The following is a 25000-nucleotide window of genomic DNA, read 5'->3' as shown; positions in this document are numbered from 1 at the left end:
AATTTTTGCACATTAAATCATCCAGAAAATTAAAAAAAAAGCTTGAAATTTAGTCGGTCTTTGATTTTTGGTTTTGACTATTCTTAAGCTTCATTTTTCGCTAACATGACAAGCAGATAAGAATTTCATGGAAAAAGTAATAACCATTTCAAAATAAAAAATTTGAATCCTTTGAAAAATATTAAAAAATGGCAGACTTTGCTTGCTAGAGCTGTTAATAATTGCATGAAATATTTTTGCAAAGGCTATATGAATCAATAAATTTTCTGGCAATGTAAAGCTGTTTTTTGAGATTTTTTATTTCCATCCTACTGTTATACAGCTTTCAAATAAGCAGTCAAAAACGATAAAATTAAAAAATTATTTTGCAAACAAAAATTTTATTAAAAATTGAATATCTTTTCTAGGGTACAATTTAGGTTAGTGCTTTATTCACATGAAATGTACTGCAAGAATCAAGGAACATTTTTCTTTCAAAGATATATTTTTACGAACTTTCAGAACATCTCTGGGGATTTTTGAATGAAAAATATTGTTTTCTCATACAAATTTTCATACAAAATTAAAACTCGTTGCGCTAATTCAGTACTGGATGGATCGCTTCCAAAAATTGTATTGCTATTTCTGGCAGTAAAAATAACCAAAAAAAGTTATGGGAGGTGTAAAAATTTAAGAATTTGAAATTTCCATACAAAGCTTGCAGCGGTCTAATGTACATATGTTCTACAATGAAGGTATATTCAAAAAAGATCGTTCTGAAAAACTAACCAATTGTAAAATAAAACATTGGGCATAAAGTAGTTTGATACTGAATAGGAAATGGATAAATTTGTGAAATTGTTTACATCGATCAGCAGCTGATTGAGTCGGCAAAACGTGACATGTAGTTCAAGTTTCCACCCAACTGAAGGAACGCATTTTAGGCTCTGCTGATATTTTTCCTAAACTGATGCATTCCCAGATTACTTAAGCTAATGAATTACGCCCAAACTAAAACCTGAAACCAGTTTGGTTTGGCTGCAACGTTATCACGTAAGGAATGACGCTGTTTGAAAAGTTACCATTTTCGCTATGAGGATGGAAATTTTTAGTGCTATTTTTTCTTTCCGATTTACTTTTTCTCGCCGACGACGACAGTCTCAATTGCAGAAACTAATTTGCCGTCTGATGGCACTAGATATTTAGACCGAAGCCGCGCGCGACATTCACACCGGATGAAGATACCGGTTAGGGCTCATCGGGCCCCGATTTCAGGTCCATTTCTATCATGTTAGTAACATCCAAGAGAAAAGAGGAAAAAAGGCTCGATGAGATACACCTAAGGAAGGCAAGACTGGTTTCAATCGGACTGCATTTTCCAACAACTTGCCGGCCACAACAAACACGCTACCTCACTACCTTTGCATGTATATGCTGCAAACTTCCATTTATGTGGTCCAACTAGCGCGTTTGCTGTCCACCCAGCCTGGGCTGTCCGAGGTAAGTTTAGCGTCGTCGCCAGCTATCTTTGTATAGAAGTTATGCTATAATAATTCAATTTTTCCACGGCTAACGATCGCGAAAGGGAAAACTAGTACAAGTAGAAGTAGTAGCCAAGAGCTACTGGCGCTTTTGGCCTCAGCCGCTGGGCCGAACTGGGCTGGACATGCTTCCTAATCATGTTTTCCGTCTGGTTTTGTCCGATTGCTGGTGGGGTTAGGGTAGGCCCAAGCTAAAAACCCCTTCTTGGCGCAGGTTTCCAAACAGGCCCTGAATGAAGCCACTACTTTACTAGTTTAATATAGTTCTTTTTTTTCGTGTTTCAGGTAAGTGTCCATTCAAGACTTCCCGTGTGCCGACTTGTGCTTGGGCGAAAAAGGCGAAACTTTCATTATCACTTACCTACCGGTGGTGGCTTTCCTTTATGGCTCTTTATGTGAGTAGAATTATGCATCGATGAATCGATTTAGTTGGAATTTTTCGAATGGTATCGAATTGAATTTGTTACGATCGCTTATAATCCTAAAAGCATCAATCAGATGTCCAAATGCGGCACGGAACGGCCGCAGTTATGAATAATCAGCTTTATTATCAAAGCAGTGTTTAGGTGCTTGAAACATTTATATCGCATTATCATCAAGTTGTTTTATTTATGTTGTTGCACCAAACAAGAGGAAATTATTCGCATCCAAATTATGTGAAAATTTTGTGGAAAAATGGTTCCAGGTTTCAAAATGTTTCCAAATGTTATAATCAATAATTCCTTGCCCTATTTGTAAACCTATAGTTTGGGCGAACTGGGCACCCCTCTTTTCTAAGGATTACGTATTTTCTCAAATAAATTTTCACGTGAAACTATTTTAAAAACATCAAAAAAGAAATCTCCTTGTCATCTTTACAAAAATATTTTAAAAGAAGCAGCTTGGTTGTCAAGTTACGAAAATATTATAATTTATACCGGAAAATTAGCTCTTACGAACATTAATCATCTTGATCTATAATGTGGGCAATGCAACATGATATATACATTGTTACTCAATTTTCACGACCACCACCATCATGCCGTAGAATCTAGCAGCGAATTCAACTCAATGATTTCAACTGAATTATAGTGCTACAGCTTGACCAGATTACATCTGATGCGTCCGGTCATCTTCCGATGACAATTACAAATGGATTATTCTGTAAAATAGAAAAATTCCGTCAGCTGTATTGTTTATTTATAGCAAAAGGATCTTATTACAGAATGTTTTGCCCTAACATATTGTTTTTCCATTAGACAATACCGAACTTCACAAACTCTCTAAAATAAAAAGTCCCCAATTTGACAGATCGATTGCTGGTTTTTCAGCAACGTTAATTAAATACTGGAAAAATCAGATAAACGAACCATGTTAGCTGGCAAAATTGAATTGCTGAACGTTTTCAGAAACTTTTTTTTGCTGGAAATCGAATGAAAATGTTAGTGTGTACTAAATTAGACATAATGGCATATTTCATTTAATTATTCTATTTATTTATTTGACTTTATTCATTAACGTAAGGATGAAATTATTTTTAATTGTTACATTTTGTTTTGTATACTTCAGTGTGATTTTGATGTCTTCAATTTTTATTGAAATTTTTGTTTTTGTTTGGAGATCGACTGATTTTTCTGTACTTTCTTGGGAAATTCCGGCTTGCCGTCTATTTTTGATAAAAAAACGATTTTTGTTTTATGAATCCAACGTTTCGATCCGTTATGGATCTTCTTCAGGGACTAAAAGGTGTCGTTTTCTTGTTGTTGTCGACTTGGCTGGTCTTGTAAAGGTGTCTATTTATTGTGTTAAGTGTTTCTCGGATGAAATCCGGTATATAAAAGTTGCTACCAAAAACTCCGTTTTGAACGGATAAATGAAAAATTTTGCAACAGATTTTTTTTATTTTGATTTGGCAAAAAAGTGAATAATTCCAGGCAAAATCCGAGCATTTTTTAGTGAAATCCAGGCAACCGGGCCAGACCGGACTTATGTCAAATGTTGTATGAAATATCCGGGCAAACCCGCATAAAACCGGGCAATCTGGCAACCTTTATCTAGACGCAGTGTTTAGATTCCACTAGCAATATTGCCACCATATTCACTTCGTAAATATGAACAGATATAAGAAAAAAGAAATGATCTTCGTCCATAATAACCTCAGTTGACCTTACCATTTGCGTAGAACTTGTCTTCTATTTTAGCCAAGCTTAAAAAAAATTCTTAAGAAATCAGTACAGATTTTCTTTATTGAAAAACGCAAAAATTGAAAAAAAAAACCAAATAAATTTTTGAATCGTTAGACACTGAAAACAGTATCGAAAGGCGTTGATTTTCAATACATACTGTTTTTGTCTGCAAAATTACAGTCAACGAACCATTTGATCAGGAATTTTTATTATCGTTAATATGTGGTTATTTGTTAAGATGCACTTCTTTTAAGTTATTTAATGGATATTCAAAGGAATTTTCCGAATATGCATTAATTTACGTATGCCTCTCCCAGTAAATAACTTATTAGATACCATTCGCCAAACATTGTTTTTGCATCTTGAATTCTGACTTCAAAAGTTGAAATAAATTGTTGCAGAGTCTGGATTTAATAGTTTTGAGGATTATTTAACAGCATATCAAAGTTTAAGGTATAGAAAAATTAAATACATATATTCAATTCAGATCCACACACAGCATTTTTTATATTTTAAATTAAGGAATTTCAGTTTCGAAATGAATTCAAAAGAAAAGTTAGTAAAATTAATTTGAAATTATGATTTCTTAATTTATTAAAACCAAATCAGAAGTTTCGTAAATCAATTTAAAAATGGACCTTTTTTTTATTTTTATGTTTTTTATATTATAACATTCTTGTTTATAATTTCTCAGTGTTTATTGTTTGATACTCGAATTAAATAATGTATACCTACTAATAAAAAAAAAATCTGAAATTCAAAATCCATTAATTTTAAAAAAGATACACTTTATTTTTTTTAGTAATCATAAAAATTTTCAAAGAAAACATTTCTAAATCCTCTACTGCTTAAGACCCCATGTATGGTCTCGAACTTTCAAAAAAAAATATTTTAGCATGGTTCAGTACTGTAGAACATTACAAACTTTATTTATAATATAAAAAAGGCTGATTTCGTACATTATTTAATCAATTAAAATTATTGAAAAACTATTTTTTGACATAAATTTCGTAGATACAGATCAATGAAAAATATTTCCATAAAAAAATGTTTTCATTACTAATTCAGTAGAGGGTTAGCTTTGTAATGCAGAATAATGTGAATTTTTGATTAGATTTTAAACACATGCTGAGCTGAGCTCGCTAAGCTAAGACTAACTTTAAGGATTTATGCAAAAACCATGTTTAAAAGTGGACATATAAGATTTTGAAAATCAAAGAGACTGAACAGTGTACATCAAATTTTCAGAAACTATAAGCTACCGTCAAACGGGGCATCATGCAACAGCGGGGTTCGATGCAACATTTATATAACACTACATTGAATCAATTTTTAATTTAATGTATTGTAATAAAGTTAGCTTTTGATGATAACAAAATGATGATGACATAATTCCTCACATTTTAAGCTAGTTTTCTTAATTTTTTTTTTTTTTATGTAAAATTTGAAAAATCGAGCAATAAATGTACAAATTTTAACATTTTTTGATGCCGAAAAAAACTTTACCCAGTATGACGGATCGGCTTGATAAAATTATCTACAAACTTTTTACTGGTTTCCTCATGTTGTATCAACATTTCTGGTCTAAAAATATTTTTCGAACAATCACCCAATTTTTTTAAATTAATATTTTTAAAATTCAGTTAGGTGTCTGGGGTTAAATGCAACAAAATGCAAATCAAAGAAATACCTTGTAAATCTCGTTTCCATGTGTTGGAATATGAATGTTTTGCATCACGCGTTTGTGAACATTGAAATTTCATTCATCCAAACATTTATTTTTATTATTTCAGCTTTTAGAATTTTTCATAGTATTATTTAACCCCTAAATGTATGCAGCATCCTTATTTTCAGAAAAAATGTGAAAATTAGTTTTAACAGACCCAAAAACTACTGCAATTGGTATTGTCATGCGTAATGGTCTTTAAGGCATCGCCAATATATTAAAAACTATAAATTTTTGTACGTGTTCATAAGATTTTTCATTAAAAACAAAGATTGTTGCAAGTTACCCCATTTTCTAAGGAGGGTGAAAATTGCATGTTTTTAGAAAATTAAAAATAACTGAAGAAACCTATAATTTTTCTAACTACGCCAATTTGATATCCCAGCATCCTTAAAACTTTTGATGCAAAAGAGGTAAGATTAACTGTGAACATAAGTTTTTTAGAAGTCATTGAAGTTGAAAATTGTTGCATGTTGCCCCAGTTGACGGTATGCTATAAAACGCAGATTACAATAACAATATGATATGTACAATGTACATGTTTTCAAATCTGTAAAGCCCTTGTTTCAAAAATTGATTTTGCCGTCATGAATTCAAATTCAGATTCTAAAAAACCTAGTTCTGGTGATATTGGGTGTTGAAATTTAAAAATTACTATGTGTTCAATGAATTCAATCATTGAAAAAACCGATAACCCTCTTTAATAAACAAAAACTGATTTCGAATCTATTTATTGGTCCTCCATTTGAAAGAGGATTAAGATATTACCTGGCTATTCTAGTTTTAAAAAACAATACTTGAAAAAAAAAACAATTTCGAAAAAACCCAATAGAAAAAATGTAACTATTGTGACATAATTGAAGAACTTTTTTGGACTTTCGGTACTAAAGATTAAAATTCCAAGATTACAACTTCGTTGAAGACAGCTAATTTTTTTTACTTATGCTTTAAACACAATATTTGAGTCATTTTGATTAAAAAAATATTTCAAAATATCCTTAAATTCTCATATTTCACCAGACTGTGATAAATAAACTTAAAGGACGCCTCAGTTTATTCACAAGTTTCAACTACTCGCGGTCTTCGAAAAAAAAAATTATCATTAATTCGATTTGAGTATCTTAGAAATGTTCTTAAATGTTGCTTGAATGCAACTTGAAAAAAAATCGATCAGGACCTCGTGATGGTTTTTTTTTCTCCAAATAGTGCGTCTGATAGGAAATGGTCAAATTTATTATCATTAAGCTACAAAAAAAACGTCGTGCCGTACGTAAAGATGATTGTCTCGTGTTTAGCTCTTGAAGTGAACACTATCACTGGACAATTACCTATTATATTAGCATCTTTCTACATTCTTAAATTTGCAATAAAGTGTTCTGGATTTAAATCAAAACTTTAATTTGCTAATTTTTTTCATGATTGATCTGAACTTATGATATTTTTCTTACACAATGTTGAATTCTGACTTGGAAATTTAAATTATGATTCTGAATTTTTAACTTTGGGTTGAATCCTTGTTCTTGAAACAAAAACTGAATCTCGGTTTCCTTTTGTTAATTTTCCCGAAATTCCTGGTTTTTTTTCCCGGTTTTCCCGGTGCAATTTTCAATTCCCGGTTTTCCCGGTTCTGTGGCCACCCTGGATTAAATCTAACACAGGAATTGAGTGCTACACGAAGCCAGTTAAAGCGTTTTGGAAAATTTTAAAAAGGAAGAAATCGCAGGATATAAAATATGGAAAAATGAGGCTTTTGGAAAGTTTTAATTTCAATTCCGTGTCAAGGAAATTAGTTTTTAAATTAAACGATTTTACGAAGAATAAACTATACCACATTGTTATATATCATAAGCATTCCAGTTAAAATTTGTCTGTTTATCGAAACTTCAACTGATACCTTGTGGAACAGATTGCATAGGAGTGTTATATGATAATTTGAGACTCCTCAGTTCTTCCATTGGAGAGACAGGCAGGAGCGGGGTTCTCTAATACAGTCGAAATCTAATCAACCAAATGAAACCAAATTTGACATAGGAGGGTATTAGGGAACGAAAAAAAATGTTCCAACTATGTTTTGAGATCCCACTTGCTTCTTACTGTGGACACAAGAAAAGGAGAATGGGTCTCCCATACATTTGTTTTTACATAAATCGAGAACTTATTGAGCAAATGGAACCAAATTAGGCATGAGAGTACATTTGGACACGAGAATTTTTTTATATTGTTTTGAGACCCCTTCCTCTCTCCAATCGTTAGAGAGGAATTGGTGCTATGTGGCAGTGGCCTAAATAATACTGCCACTGGGATACTGGTCCATGTCGTACGAGGCGACTTATCCAGTACCTCCCAGATACGTTTATCTCATATTTCTGTCTATTGGAAATCAATGAGGTTGTATCTGGGAGGGGGAGAAAATGGGTGAAGGTCAATTATAACATGCAGATTTCATAATTGTTTTCAGTTCGGAATTGTGAAAATCAATTTTTGAATCTAAATCGGTTTTGAATTCTTGCTGATATTTTTGAACTTTTTGCCCTTTTTTCTCTCGGGGAGGATATGCCAATAGTGCGTTTTGCCAAACATGCATTTGCACAAGCTATATTCTTCCATATTTATTTTCTTGTTTTGCCAATTTTGAAAATGATCTATTATTTAACAAATATCTCTGCTTTCTTGGTGATTCTTTCAATAAAATCTCTACACATGTGATTCTTAAATGTAAATCTCTTTTATGTACACATCGCTTACAGACCAATGGGATTTTCTTTTTTTTTGACAATCTGTTAAGATTGACTAAGGTGAAAACTTATAAAAATTTGATCTACCTACATAAATTAGATCAGTAATATTTGTGACATCAAATAAATTTTTCATATTTGTCCATGTTTTAACACTAGTGTCCACTGTATTCTATCTTCATTTTGATAACACCCTCTTGTGGAAGTTAATGACCTTTCATAAATAGATATATAATTTTAAAGAAAACGACCTGGTACTTCAATCATGCAAGCCGTACAAATGTCGTTTTCAAGTAATAAATGTTCAAAAAAAATTTTTTTTCGCTTAGGTAGCCGAAAAGCTTTCAAATTTATTGTTGTATTTAGTTGGAAGTCAAAACTAATATCGCATGTCGACAGTTATTCCTGTTTCACCAAATATGTATAACTTCTCTTGTATTGACACATGTGACAAGTTCACTTTAGCTTTAGAATGGTTAAATGTATGGCTTAGAAGAGTTGAATCTCCTCTCATTTCATTTTCTGATGTTTCGTTATCATACGCCAGTCCTGGTTCTGGAAATTACTGCACTAGTTTCGTGCAATTGCATGTGCTTTCGTAAATATCGCTTAAATTAAAAATAATGTTCATAACTACTCATTACTGTACAGATAGCCAAAGGCCTTTAAAATCGCTTCCCACGTCCAGTTTATAAATATATCGCAAGGTAATAAAAAAGCCTTGCTGTCACATCGGATTGCTATGTATCAAAATTCATCTACTTATGCACTCTTCAAAGCTGCATTTTAAATTTCACTTTAAAGAAACTCATAGTAGCTATCTAACCAGATCATTAACTGGTCTGTAAAAAAACAAGCTTCATATAATGAATCTCCTGTTTGGTTTAACTATGATTACGAGGTAGTAGGTACTACCTATATTTTCCTTCCACCTAGTGTGTAATTGCCCTTTTTGACTGAATACATTTCATTGTCTGAATTTAAGTTAGAAAGTTATAAAGAAAAAAATCATTTTAAATGTAATTCCTCACCGTAGCATCCTGGTCGGAGCATTCTCTGATCAGTGTATAATCAAATCTCCTCAAACAATTTATGATTCTTAAGATTCTTTCCAACTTACATATATGTAACTGTGTCTCGTTCGCTTTATAACTTTTCTGTACTCTGCCTATCATGTAATAATTGAATCTAGTTCTAAGAATTTAAACTAAAGTAACATTTTGTCATTCTTTACCCCACAAGAGCTCTATCGCTTAAAAATCCCTATGTGGATAGGCTTTATGCCATACTTTATCAAGAATTCCCATGTGGATGGGCTACACCCAAGTAACACCTATAGTTTTATTAGACTCCTCAATCCCCTTATAAAACCAAAACTTTATCTAGGAGCCTATTAAAAAACTTTGAATGTTACTTGGGCATGCCATGTTTAATACATTGAATTTATTTTCTTATCCTTTCTATAGGTTTTCAGATTTCTGAGGTATATGATGAAATCTGCAAAAAAGGCTAGGCACAATTTTCCCAAAATCCTCCCCTTATTCAAGGGAGGAATAAGAAAGGAAGAGGGGAGTTTCGTAAATTATTTTGAGGATTCATGGAGAAATTGGAAGGGGCAGACAAACAAAAAATAAATTCTTATTTCCAGATTTAAAATGATTTAAAAAAAATTTAGATCACGTTTTGAATAAGAAAAATTATCTGAAAATCTTATCTTCTTTGTATCGCATCTCAAAATTCATGTTGCCGCTCTTATCGTGAAGATATCAAAATTTAATGATTTTATTTTGAACAACTAAATAAAAATTAATTTATTTTACATATTAAATTTATTTTTGGAAGTTGTACCAATGCATACCAGGTCAGAAAGTTTCTTCTACAGAAGTATTTAATACGTATATTTTCTGTAAAGAGCAAAGATAAACGTTAGCTTTTTCTCACATTAACCTTAATTTTGACTTAAAAATTAAATTGAAAAACTTTTTAAAATTTGCGCTCAATATTTCAGGTCGATTCTCTTAGGACAGAAGGGCCTAAATTACACTAATATCGAAATTCTTGCCGCATGATTGAAAACTATACTCTAAATATAGTGAATTATGCTCTTATAGCATTCATACATGATTACATAAATCGTAATAATTGCAATTGTGCTTTTGCTAAAATATTTGCTAGAAAATATTTTCAAAATATACGTGATCTACATTGATCACGCTTAAATTACAATGAGTCGTATGCTTCAAAGCGGCAAAATCCACCGAAAAAATCATTGTTTAATCACAGTTTTTACTGTGTAATAACGAGGCCCAATTTTTTTTGTTACAATAGAAACTTTATACTGAACTTATCAAGTCTCAGTTATTCACTTACATTTAAAAATTGACCTCCGTGACACTTCTAATTTGGCCAGAATTTGATGAGAAATTTCAAACAATATTCTTCCATGATGATGCGTTTTTCTAAAGATAAAGAAGGCCATCATTTTCAAATTTACAATTTATTTAAATTGATTGATTTCTAACTAATAAGTACTTTCATACATTATACGAGGTTCAAGATCTCATTTTCAAAGCTAGCCCGTTCAAAAGTCTCAAATTGGTTCATTTTTTACAGTTTTTTTTTCAACTTATATTTGAAAACTATTATTCTTGACTCCTTTTAGTCTGAGATTCTCGATATGTTTAATTTATTTTCATATACCTATGTATTTAAAAAAATTTAAAAAGTTTTGTTTGAAATTAAACGAAAAAAGTCTCATTACCATCTCTTTCCAGGGTCATAAAATTTCTACCTTTTGCAGCTTTCAGCAGCTCGGAAATTGGATTGAAGTCGCGCTACATAAATCTGCTTTGTTTTGTTGCATTCGAGATAGTCATGAGAGTACCGAGAGCCAAGAGTTATCTTCTCTAAGGTGGTGACGACCATTAAGTCCATTTTTCTCAGTTTAGGCTACACTTCTCTCAATGTTCTAAGCCCCGGCCGGATCGCGTTATGGTAAGCGCACCAATTTCAGCGTATCCAAGCTCTCTCACTCAGATTGGAATTAAAAACTTCAGCAGCTGATATGTTTCGTTTGGACTAGGTAGGTACACCGCCGCAATGGAATGGATATGGCAAAACTCTCCCGTCATCGTCGTTGTTTGGCGTTTTGGTTGGATTGGAATGAAACTAGAGCCTCGCTCAAAACCTTAAGCCGCAGCTCGGACCGATCGATGTGCTAAGTATTGCGCAGACTTTCGAGCCTAGCGCACGTGTTTCTGGCTGGCGGTGTTCTTCCAAACTTTTTGCTCGTGTGGAATTTCGGTTGGTTTCGGTTCGAACGAGTTAGTTCTACGGATTTCGGTAATCAACAGCAGTGGTTCGAAGCATCGTCCCTAGGGGCTCCTGAAAGAGGAATTTAGACAGTTGACACCTGTGTTGACCTGGACCTGGAATTCGTGAGCGCTTTCGTGTTGTACGGTTTGGGGAAAGTTAAACCGGGTGCAGCGGAAACCCGATTGTCGTCACAGTAGTGCTTCTGGGATTGCAGTTTTTCCCTAGTTGATTATTTTTTGCGCTACTACCCAAATAAAACGTTTCGAATTCCACGGATCAGATCATAACTGGTGGTCGTGAGTGTCGTTTTGCTCGACTTTAGCCAGCCAGTGCTCTGTACAATTGAAGAGAAGAAAAAATAAAACCGAGATAAATTGTTCAGGGGTGCACTTTCAGTTTCGCTTTGCTGCGGCTCTGTTATCGTTCGTATTGTACGTATTGCCTGGTATCGAGTCAGTAAACCACTTACAACGAATTGTTGGTGCATAAATGGAAGAAAAAAATAAGCGGCTGCTGAAAGTTTCATCTACCCAATCAGCCTAACGCTGTAGTTCTGTTATCTCATACCAAGAGCGAACGAAAACAACAGAGAGATCCACAACAACTGAACTGATATCCCCCAAGTTCAAATCAAGAAGGGGAACACAGACCAAGTGCAGCCACTGAAACTCGGAACAGCCGTTCAGTTCAGATTATAGTTTTTTTTTTCCTTTCTGTGTTATTGTGGTTTAGATTTCGTTGAGCGAGGCTAATAAAGTGCACATTCGATAAAAAAGTTCCGCCCACAGTAATTCAAATAATTCGGTGCCAGTTTCCCGCAGAAGAAGTGCAAGAAGAAAACGATAGTATTTGCAACGGCCAAAGTGTTTTGTACTTGAACTAATCGAGCGATTTCTGAGGCCGAGATCAATCCCGACAGGAAAAGCGAAACCGGCAGTCAGTCAGTCAGTCACAGTTGGTTCCTTTGGATTGTTACTTCTGAAGCAGTGAATCGTTGTTGTTTGGGATTATAGTCGAGAAAGTTTGTTCCTGTGCTAATTCAATTGTGGACTATCAATCTTGGAAAGTGAGAAAAGGTCGTTCATCCCGTTAACGGAAATTTTGTTGGTGTTATCGCGCGTCTCCCGGATTCGAACTTGCAGGTCAGTATAGTGATTTATTTGAATTTGTAATCAAAATTTAGAGTCACACTTTTTGGGATGAACTTATGTAGTTCAAAATTTGTTTCTTATTTACGCAGTTTAGAGGGCACATGGAAGAAGATAACTCAGCCATCTCTGAATTGAAGTATCTTAGAACTGCTAAATATTCAAGAAATATGATATCTGCTTTACGAAATTTATTTTCATTAAATTTCATTAGAAATCTTTATTTCATATTTGTAAACGGGGTTTTCATGAAAAAATTTACATATGCGTGGTTTAAGATCAATGAAAGTGGTAAATTGATCGCAAAATACTAACAAACAATTCTTTACATTTCAAATTATATATGTGCAATAATCTGGTTCATGAATTTTACACTTCATTTTTTGTCCAAATGAAACTACATTTATGTGAATTGTATATGGAAATTCTCTCAATGCCAAAATTTTCAATGATTTCTGGAAAAAAAGTTTTTCTTCTCTTAACCTTTTGACTTTTTGGGCAACATATGTATTTCATACATGAAAAGAATCAATAACAGGGCAATTTTGTTATACAAATCATCCTTAACTCTTCAATGTTAGATTTACTTTAATTGACTTTAATGTAAATTCTGATGCAGTGAAATTTTATTGGATAATTCAAATGACACAACTGAATAGATTTCAAGCTGTTTTTAAAAACAGATAAAAGGTGTCATTCATAAAAGTTATTTTTTTTTAATTGCAAATGGATAATTTTCTAAATTTCTGCCAGAGCGCATTGAGTGATTTTGAAAAATTTCTTGTTCCGAAAAAAATTGCATCAATTTATAAAATTCAAATTCTTTTTTTTCTTAAATTCCTTCTAACATTAATATTTCTTCAAAAATAATCACGCGTATCCGAGATAGTTTGATTTTTTTTAGTCCAAATCTAAATTCGTACTAAATTTTTTTTTCACATACTTAGAATTCATAGACGTTTTTCGGTGACTTTATTAATAATCGAACAAATTTACCAGTGGTTCATACGTTTCGGGTTACTCTTGCATTCGTTTCTCTCCAGTGGACACTAAAAAAATATTTTGAGTATCAAAATTTCCATATTAAATCTAAATTTTTCTTCAACCTAAAAATAATAATTTACTGAAAAAAAAATGATTAACAAAACCACAAAGATATGAGCAAAAACTTGTTTGTCCTATAAAAATATACATATTTCATTCATACAAGTCACTAATGCATTATTGGACCTTAAATGTTGTTCAAATATATTGATTTTCATTGTTTCAAACAAGCAGGATTTCTCATCCATCAATTGTTTCAATTGGTGAGAGCAAAGCGGATTGAGCCATCATGTTTTTCTTAGGATTGTAATTTGAATTCAGATTTTGTTCAATCTGCATAAAAATCATAGCTTAATCGTCAATTTTACGAAGTTCATCGAAATTGCTTGGTGCTAAAAATGTAGATAAAATTATTTAAATAAACAGATGCTCGTATAAGGATTGACTAAGCAACTGTTAACCTGGCCAAAGTCGAATTAAACACTATGACAGTAGTGAATGAGTCTAAAAGTAATATTTCGTTTCATCAGTCGTTAATGTTTTTCAAAAAGTTCAAATAAAATCTCAAATATATTCAAAACAACCAAAACAAATTATTTGAAACAAGAATTCTAGAGAATTTGTATTCAAATCCCAAGGGTTTTTTTAATGAAACGTTTTAATATTCTTTTATAACATTCAGTGAGAAAAAAAATTACCTTGCAATTATTATTTTAATACATGGTGTTATTAACGGTTTTAATCTTCATTTTAAATATGTTCGCATTGAGTTTGCAAAAATGATCTTGGGAAAATCAATTATCAGGAAACCACTGAAATTATATATGAAGGAAGCTTTAATGGAGTCACTTTTTGTGATCTGACCCACTAATTCTATACCAGTTTTCTTTGAGAATACTACTTATTGAAATCTATATCAAACTCACTCAAATTCGGTCATTTTAAGAACTTGCATTAGAATTTTTTTTCTAATTCAAGAATTTTCAAGAAGCAAAGTGAAAAATTCTCGTTTAATTGTGTGGTTATTTAGGAATTTGAAAAAGTGTACAAAACTTTCAATAAAAATTTTGATTTCATTTTAGCAACATTGGTCACCCAACAACCCAGCGAAGTTATGAATATGAATTATGGTTATAATCATTCAATTACAACGAAGGAAAACCTTAAAAGACACATAATCATCTTTCTCAAATAAAATAGTTGCTGATAGATCGGGTACGGTATTGACTCTGAGCATTTTAAGCCACCTCTACTGCAATTCTATAAAAAAAATTCATGCGTCCAGCACGCTTAAGAAAAAAATACCGGGTTTACCGATTTTATCGGTTTTTCATTTTCAAATACCGAAATACCGGATTTCCAAAAAAAACGGTAAAACCAACCTAGAGAGGTAAGCGGTCTTAAAATTTAAAGAATCTCCCTGCCTATTAACGATACTATCGTCATTTTCATACTCAGATTGTAGATCAAGGTAGGAAACAACTTGCATATTAAGTCCACAATTCAAAATCAGAGTCCAGAATGAGAACAAGAATCCTAAGTACAGCTCAAAGCTTCAGACTGAAAAAAATCTGATTGTTCCGTCAATCATTTGAAAATCAACCCCAATGTAGTTTTCTTCCTCTCTCAGAGCTTATTGATCATAATTAAAAAGTTTATTTTTAACGTAAAACTGCAGCTAAAAGTGGATCTCACATAAATAATGCACGAATTGCTTGACTTGTTACTCCTCATAAACCCTCATCCGTCCCCGTGACAGTGTGCTTAAAAAACGATAAAAATGAGAAAAAGACCCATTTTACCATAAATCATAATTTTTAAAGTCTCTGAAAACAAAATTTCAGATAGTTTTTCGTTCTGAAAAAAAAATTATAAATAGATGGATTGATGAATTTAAAAGCTGAATAGGTATATCCAAGGTGTCGGTATGTTTAGTGTTAAATTGAAGGTGACTTCTGAAATACAAAATAAATTAAATCTGGCCATTTCAATCACTTTATTTGCAAAATCAACCAAAAAAGCTAAAATTAAATTATTATATTTTTGGATTTTTGTGAACAAAAACGAAATTTCTTGTGCAAGTTACATCAACATAATCATATTCGGTTTTAGAGGCCTAGAACACAATTTATAAACTAACTAGCTGACCCGGCAAACTTTGTTGAGCCTGTATTTTTGAGATTTTTTTTTATATTTTAGCACTGTTCCTAATTCAGCCTTCCTTTTGAGTGGATAAAAGCAAGTGGATGCCCTTATGTCAGAAAAAAATCCAGAATTATAGTTCAATATACAAATAAGTTACGCTAACTTTTGGTTAGTGAACTTATTTTCTTCCGGTAACTTTAGAACGCTTAATCTATCAAGTTTCAATTTAGTTTAGCCATCATTCCTATTCAAAAACTCCTATCTGATCAAGTATTTTAAAATTGCTGAAGATTGATTTGAACAGAAAATGGATCTTTTTTTGCTGGAGTCGTCATAAACTGAGTTTTTTTTCGAATTGTGTTTACCTCCGTATTTAAATACATTGAAGTTTTCCTTAAGCATGATCGTCAGATAGAAAAATTTAAAAAATGAATTGGACAAAACCAGAACATTTAAAGAATAATGAAAATAAACTTAATTTTAAATTTTTTTTTCATTATTTCAAAAGTCGTTTTTTCGGACTTTGTACTAAATACACTAATTGAATCTTATTGTGAATTGACAGAGCTCAGTTTGACAAATATTTAGCAATTCAGTAAAAGTCACTATTTATCTAATTTTACAGCAACACTTTTCTTATCAATATAATGTATGAAAATGTCTTTAAAATTTGTGTCATCATTATCTTTTTTTCAATTTTCAGTTAGGAATTGGCAAATTGCACTCTTAATTAGAAAATTAAAAAAAAAAGAATTTAAACTGTCATGTTTTGGATTACTTTTCTCTTAGCATTTGAAACCTTGAATGAAGGCAAATCTATTTTAAGTATTTGGATTAAAAATTCAAAACAATCACAAATTATTTAAAATTTTAGTTTATGATGGTAAGATAAGAAACTGTAATCCAATTTTATTGTTAATTCATATCAATATTCTGAATTTGGCTTTATGAATCTGGATTTTCAGTTATATTTGAACGTAAATTTAAAAGCTAATTTTTTTTTATCTTGATTTTATTTTTGTTGATCGAGTTCAAGTGTTTATAACTATTCTTAAACTCACTTGTGCTTGATAGATTGTTATTTTGATCTGATATCTGGTACGAAACCTTTTTTGTATTTTTGTGTATTGGTTCAGATTTTTCTCCATACCTAAATGTTTCGAAATTTTAGGTGGGATGCTTTTTATTTAAATGTTAAATTTTTATATTCTTTCAAGTTTGATGATATTTTTAGATTACGATTCTTTTTTCTGACTTTTGAAACTGAGAGTTGGATCTAATATCAAGTTAAAGTCCTATATAGCTAAACTTTGGAATAGTTTCTTTTAACCACTGAGCATAAAAAGGTAGTGTGCATTTTTCAATGTTTCCGGATCCTCCAATCCGTTCTTATGATAGTGATGCAATTTTCTTGGAATCACAAAATTGATTACATTCAATTCTCAAACTGACTGGATAAATTCCTAACATCTAGTTAAAATCAACCAAAAATAAATAAAGGTGATTTTTTATCAGTTATATGACTTTCTATTGATGTTATCAAAACTCATCAAAAATGATTTGGTAATGGTAATGTTTTGAGTCTATCAAAAATATTACATCCATATTGCTTGAGTTGCTAAAAAAATATGACATTTCAATAAACATTAACGGTGCACGAACAATCATCTTAGAAAATATTATAATTGCCTTGATTCTGATGCAACAAAAAACAAATTTCGTAAATATCGAGCCGCAGCCCGTGGCGTAGAGGATAGCCTTCAAATCTTCTAAGCCAGCGGGTATGAGATCGAATCCCGGTCACGGCATACATAGTACACATTCTGTGGGTTGGTGGTTTCAGCATTGGTAAGATGCTAGCCATCATATCCTCGAAAGATGTACACTTGAGTTAAAAAAAAGTACTCTCTTCGAGGAAACATCAAGTTTCATTGAGATCCTGTATGTATTTGTATTCGTTTTAAATATGCTTCTTACCGGCTAGTTGCAGCACCCCATAGGGACAATCATATCAAAGTATCCATTTTACTGGTGCCACGTGAAAAGTACACTGGCAATGAAAATGGGCGCCAAAACTTCCTATAGATAGATGGATGAACATTAGTAAGCCTTGATTGCTTTTGGCGCCTTCCTACTCTGGGTGATTCGAATGAAAAAAAAAAAAATGGAAATTGGGTGCCATGACTTTTATTCGATACGAATAAAAACTAAAAATTAATTTTCAAATTCCACAAAAACATTTTTGAAATTATCTCTCTGTTGTGTTTTTCTTCGCCTGAAGACGAACACAACAAAAAAAAATCGCATGCAAATCGGATGATCCAGTCGAGTCTATTTCTGTCTCTCTCCCTCTTTTATATATATAGAATTATGTTAATGGAATCACATAATTTTTCATCGTTGGGTTGGAATCTAATTGTTATCTATAGATTTCTTGAACTATTAATTGAGAGCACTCCAATAGAGCAATTATGGTATTCGAGTCATATTCTCATATATCATCATATTCCCAAAAATACCAGATTTTTACTAACTATCTTGTAAAATCATTTCAACCCCTAAAAAACCGACTTCATGTAATTTTTTGATTTTTTTTGTATCGACTTGTTTGTTATTTGCAGTATAGCTCAATCACCTTCGCGTATGTTATTTTTATTTGCATCAAATACCTTTCAACTTAACAATAAATCGGAACTAAGTTTTGAACAACCGAAATTTTGATCAGCCCCGCTGTAAACAACCATGCTAATGGTTATGGTTATGGTTATGAGCACCCATGTGACTCCTGGCGGCCCCCATCAACAAAACACAGAAAGAAACCTGTTCAAGTTTATTTAACTTTTTTAGTGAAAGGCATAAAGTACAAAACTGGTCCGCCGCTGCCATTGAAATGATGAAAAAAAAATGGTAAAACCATCATTTGAGCGGCCGAGCCGACGAAACAGAAACAAACAGATCTGGGGGCCCTCTCGAAAGCTGGAAATGTAGCTACCAATATGAATAAAATTCGTACAAGTGTTTCGTACTGATAACACGGTTTCAGGGAGACGACGAAAAACAGGTTCTTTTTGCTGAAAAAAAAAAAAACAACATACCATCTGGCGACATGGACCGATACCATTGCGCTCAAGTTCATTTTCATAAGCTCCTGGAATTATTACGATTAAAGAAGGTCGTTTTCTACTCTCTTTTTCGTGTTTCGCAAAAGGTCGAGTACGAATAGGTAATCGATCTCATTTTGATTAAAGATCTTTTGCCAACATGAATCTCTAATAATACCGCCAAATTTATTACCTCAATCCTTGCCGATAGATGTTTTAAAGTTATGTTAGACTTATGTTGAAAATAATGAGTTTTTCTGTTTTATGGTGGTTTTTGTAGTGCTACTTAACGACACGGAATTGAATTTTTTTCTTATTGGACCTTGTTCTGACCTTTAAACAAACTTATAATCTGTGTTTTATATGCCCGTGAAATTGAACTTTCATGTTCATTGGGTGTAAGATTATTTGGAAATCCTAGAAAAATCTATAATTTCACGAAATTGTGTTCAATTTTTTTTCACAGAATGTGACACAGCATTTCACAAAACTTTTAAAATTCGATTCAATTTTGATTCTTACATTTTTCATGATTCACGAAAGTTTTGTGACTAAATTTTCAACATTTTGAATGAATTGTGTATGGGAGCCCCCATTTTTAAAAGCGATAGTGGTAATTCTGCAGAATGAATGAACTTCTTTTGCCGAACTAAGCTTCTGAACTCATATCTCCCGTTTATACGTGATAGTTTTACGAAGAAATCACCTCAATTTTTCTATATAAGGTAGTGTAACAAAGATACCCCCTCCTTTTTTTACAAATAAGATATGCCTTTATGTATGGGACTTCACCGTTATCAAAGAGCGAAGGGTCACACATTACAATCAATTATCTTGTCATGCCAAAAGTTGCATGTGTTCCAAAGTTGATGCATATCACTTTCAATTATATGAACTTTGTTGTTTTTTTTAAATAATTTTGTATTGGAGCTCCCTGTTTCAAAAGCAAGAGGGTTCCTTCTGCATTCTAAATGAATTTTTGTGTCAATGCGTGCTTGTAAACCAATTTTTATTGAAATAGCTTCAAAAATGTTCGAATTGTGTTCTGTTTTTAGTTGATTTTGTATTGGAGCCCGCCTTCTATGAAAAATAAGATTCTGCCCCAAAATCCCACTTCATTCCGACCGTCGCCCGTTTTTTACGTCTTAGCGTTACAAAGAAAACGCCTTCGTTATTCAATCCAGTATTCAGGTTTTGAATAGATATTGTAGTTCCCGGAATACAAAGCTTTAAAAACAAAAAAAGGGATTAGAAAACAAAATTATTTCTGACATTGCTTAAAGTCGTTTTTGAGATTTTGATGTTATGATTTCATAAAGTAATACACCGTCTTAGCAAGGTAACAGACAGAAATTCCGTGTTTTTGCAAAAAAAAATCTGATTTTCTGCCCAAAAATTTTTTACCCAAAAATTCTGTGATGATTTTCTGTGATAGAAATAGCATAAATTTCTAAAAAAAAGTCATGAAAAATTGAGTCTTTTTAACATTTTACTTAAGAAAAATCAATAAACATTACCAATCCTATTATGTTTATCCAAAACAAAGTTAGAAATCCAAAATATATGTTGACATAAAAATTTTAATTTTGGGAAGACGTACTTAAATCTGTGAATATTTCCAAAATTTTGTGTTTTGTGACATAGATTATGTGATGAAAATTTGCTCAAAATGCTGTCAAATTATAGATTTTTCTTCAAATTATAGAATTATACAATTCTGTGACTGAATTATCGTGAACAACTGAACATTTATACTTCGTACAAAAAAAGCGCATGTATCAAATTAAGTTAGTTTTACTCGAAAAAACATAAACAATAATTTTATAGATAAACTATATCGGAATTAAATGTGAACATTCGAGTAACAATTTTGATGTGCTCTTCTGATCGGGAAAAGTTCAGATACCGGCATTTCAATAGCAACTTCTCCAGAGAGAATTTTCGTTTGTTTTAACATATTTTACTTAACTTCAACTTTGTTGAAGCCTGAAAAATGTTTTGACCTATGTTTTTAAACATTATACAAAATTCCTTTGAGTTTAAAATTTGTTTCAAATTTTGAAACTCCCGTATTTTACGAAAAAGGGAAAAATTAACGATTATATATTATTAATCTATAAAAAAGATTATGATTAAAGAAAATCGATAGCAAAAATTAATAAACTCAATATAAAAAAAGGTGCCCAGTACGTGTTTTGGAGGATAAACGAACTTATCTCAACGAGTTCATTTATAATCCAAATAATTCAAACTGTTAAGGTTTGAGAGCCACATTTCTCGACGCTCACTAGTGGTCAAGGGGTTAACCTCCTAAACTCTCATGCTAGATGGCGTGGGATCGATTCTCTGCTGTTTTATGAAATTTTTGTCAAATTTTTGATCGCCTTTGTAATTAATTTAGCGATTGCTGGTAACTGCTGCTGAGCAAATGGCTACCTTTTTTGGAGCCAACGTAAGCAATATGTTCTATGGAATAGAAAATTTTTAAACAATTTTGTTTTTTTTTTGAGAAATGACCTACAGGAAAAAAAATCCAATTTTTAATACTAAATTCATCAAAAACGTGAAACCTAGAATAGGAGTTAATGTGGTACGAACGTTTTTAATGGAACATAAAAATTCACGGACATCATCGTAACTCGTCGAGCTGAGTCGATTGATACCTATAAAGTGGGGTCTTGGACCCTTAATTAATGATATCCCCAACTGACCGTTCGCTATGCCTTTCTGTAAGAAAGCCAAAAAAATCTGAATTCGATATCTTTGTCTGAATCTGAATTTTCAATCAATGTTTTACAAATGCTTAAAATATGTGCTCTGTATTTAAAAATCCAATTATACAAAAATGTATATGACACACACGTCAAATATTCTGTCCACTTTTCAAAATATTTGAACTGTGTTTTATGACTAAACCACTTTGACGGTAGATTGATTGAAAAATACGGTTTAGCACCATAAGTCACGATCTTGAATTAAAAAAATTATATGTGCAAACTATAGCTTTATACTTTGCCTTGCTATTGCAAACAAAAGATGTTTCTGAACATTTTAAAGCTGATTTACATTTTCTTTCCTAATTATATATTTTCCGATGTTTTATTTTTTGATTTCGAGTAATATTAATTTTTGTAGCTGAATATTGTTTGATAATCAGATATATTTCAGTTAATACGATACAAAGTTCCCAAAGCTATAAATTTGATTCAGAGAAAAGAACCACGATTTTTAGAAATGAGTGAATAATTTACACTCTTGAGGTAATTAGACTTTAAGGAAGCGTTCATTAAAAAAAGTGATGATAAAAAATTAAGATTTCATAAATTTTGCTTACCACAGGAAAAAAAATTTGGATGCGTTCGAAAAAAATTACCTACCTTCAAACTTCCAATAGTGGCAGACGTGAGTAAAATTTCGAAAATAAAATCTTATCCTTAAACATAATTTTTGGGTGTGTAGGGTAGGAGGATTAATTCAGATTGTCATAAATCTTTATCAAATCTTGGTTTTAACTCATCTAGGTTAATTTTTAATTTGTATTTGCTTTTGCAATTTTGTTCTTTTTGTGAAAGAAAAATATTGTTAATTTAAACCATCCAAATAATTTATCTACATCAGAGGCTAAAGAATGAAAAGAACCGAGTTCTAAATCTGAATTGGGGTTCTGAATGTGAATCTGATTTTAGAATCAATTTCGAACAGAAATTCAAATCTTAGCTAAGAGTCTAGTTAAACTGAATTTAATTTTATATCATATCAGAATTTATAATCTCTATTCTAATCTGAATTTTGAATGCGAACGCAGAATACAAATCTGGATTCCGATCTGAATTCGGAGTGTAAATCCTAAATTAATGCAAATTGAGAACAGGATATCAAACAATACAACCGACCGATTTTGACAATTTTATCTACACGAACGATATATCATAACTACATTTCACGGTTTTAATAACAAAACATTAGATAACTACATTGACATGACTTTTAGAAAAAAAAGCTTTTAATTCTGGTTTAAAAAACTGTCGACATTATAAATAACTGATAATCGTAAAAATTTGATTTAAAATATGTAAAAGTAGCATGTTTGCCAATCTGTTTAGTCCGTTCGAGTACTTATTATTGACCAATTATCGTGTTTTCGTAGATTTTGAAAAATAAACAACAAGAAAACTCCAATAACTTTTTTCTCAGAAGTCAAAATTACTCGCGGTCTTGGGGAAAGTTGATCATTGAGTTAAAACCTTTATTTTAAAAATATTGATAATGTTGTATAGCTTTGCCGAGCAAATGCACGAATTTATTTAATTATTATTTCCTTTTTTTTTCAAAACGTATCTAAAAAACAAAGGCTGGTAAACTAAATGAAAATTTGATATTCAGCACCCAAAAATGAGTGAATTTTTAAAAGAAAAATGTTTTTTCACTAACCGCTTTAACCGTTTTTTAACCGTTTTTTAACGTATTTTTTCTCGCTGTGTAGTCATTATGGCTTTTAAGTTAATGAAATCCTGGTAGAATAATTAAATTATATTCTTCGAAGGAGGTATTAATACGTATCGCTAGTTGGTTGCATGCTTCATGATATTCTAAACTACAACCTAGCGATGATGTCTTTTTCCAGTTTTTTGCGCTTTCTGCTTTATATTCTTAAGATGCTTTAGCTGTTTTGAAAACCATGGTGGATTTTTGTTATTATTCGTTTGTCGCTTTATTTTTGTTGGGACATATTTGCACATGATATTACCAAGAATTTTGTAAAAAATATCTACCTGATTGACAGTTTCGTTGTCGCTAATTTAGATTTTAGTTTTAGTTTTAATCATCGTAATTTAGTTTTCATCATCGTGTAATTTGCATGGAAAAAGTAAAAAGTCTCCTCGTATTCGTATTTTGGTATTCCTTTGTTGTCAGAACATATAGGTAATTGAAAATTCGATAGCTGTATGACAGATCTCATTTTTTTCAAATTAAAATGTAGCCTTTAAAACGCAGAAATCATCAGTAAAGTTTGTACAGTAAATCGAGATAGCGATTACAGGCGTTTTTCACATGATTTATTTGATCAAGACATAAGGTAGCAAGATTGTCAGAGGATTGCTCCATTATCTTCATCGGGTATAAATTGCAGATTCGATTGATTATAATCGACATACAGGTGGATTTTGAATTTGGGTTGGAGGCTTTTGAATTATTCTGTAATATGCTCAGAATATATTTTTGGAAATAATCTTTACTGGCATATTCTTGAGGAAAGTAGATCGATCCAAAAAATTGATGTTCAATGCCGAAAGACATACCCCTATCCAATAGCTTATAACTTTCTCTCCTATTACATACTCGGTTCCACAGAAGAAACACAAATAATGTTGATTTTTCAGAACAAAAAATCAATTTTAACAAACAAATATAAGAAATTCAAATTTACTCCAGATTTTACATGGATGAGTTTTGATCCAAAACGAAGCTTTAAGACCCCAGGATTTAAAAAAAATTAAAATTTCTCCAAATCGACTCAGTCTACTAATAACGGGTAAATATTTCTTGGAAGGATGAGTGGTTAAATACTATACATAATTGTATTGCAAGATCAACTCTTAAATTACTCATGTTTGGTATTTTCTCCTTTCTAGGAATGAACGGTTTTTTGCTACTATTATTTATGCATCCATTTTAGCATTAGAACTCTTTAATTGAATTAAGCAAATCGTTTTTGGGATAGTTACACTATGGTTTTTTTAAATTCCGTATTCATTCTTAGTTATCAGAAAAAATTAAAATGCAATCAAACATTCTAGCAAAACGTGTTGGATTGGGAATTTTATAAGCTTTAAAAATACGTACAGTTGTTTGAGGTTTTATTGGAAAAAATTTGGTTGTTTTTCAAACTACTTCAAATTTTTATGTCCCAACTTATCAGGCCAAAAATTGTTGCCAAACTAAGCTTTTTTCTACCAACAAAACAACTAATCGAGAAAAAATTAACATTATTCAATTCGATTAGGTTTTTTTTGTTGTTGTTGTTTTCACATAATTTTCGGCCCGAGATTCAGGGAGATTGAAAATTGTGTCATTAAGCCACCGCACCGGCAAACTTCCCA

General features: G+C 31.8%; 2 protein-coding genes across 8 annotated transcripts in view; one reads left to right on the top strand and one right to left on the bottom strand.

Annotated features, from left to right (window-relative positions):
- Window positions 1-25000, bottom strand: part of LOC129741952 (6-phosphofructo-2-kinase/fructose-2,6-bisphosphatase-like) — a 93431-nt gene that overhangs the window by 10640 nt on the left and 57791 nt on the right. The gene's annotated exons all lie outside the window — the stretch shown is intronic.
- The window catches only part of LOC129746064 (alpha-galactosidase A-like), a 104393-nt gene continuing 90712 nt past the window's right edge, over window positions 11320-25000 (top strand). For 2 of the 7 annotated variants that reach the window (XM_055739494.1, XM_055739501.1), the window contains exons 1-2: window positions 11334-11488; window positions 12194-12603. The gene's annotated coding sequence lies outside the window, so the exon portion shown is untranslated. Of the gene's footprint in view, window positions 11489-11519; window positions 12604-25000 lie in introns of those variants that run through there. The other 5 variants (XM_055739495.1, XM_055739498.1, XM_055739499.1 and 2 more) reach the window with 5 other exon arrangements.

This window comes from Uranotaenia lowii, chromosome 2, assembly GCF_029784155.1.
Source record: "Uranotaenia lowii strain MFRU-FL chromosome 2, ASM2978415v1, whole genome shotgun sequence".
NCBI classification, from domain to species: Eukaryota; Metazoa; Arthropoda; class Insecta; order Diptera; family Culicidae; genus Uranotaenia; species Uranotaenia lowii.
This window is presented reverse-complemented; position numbering and strand designations above follow the sequence as displayed.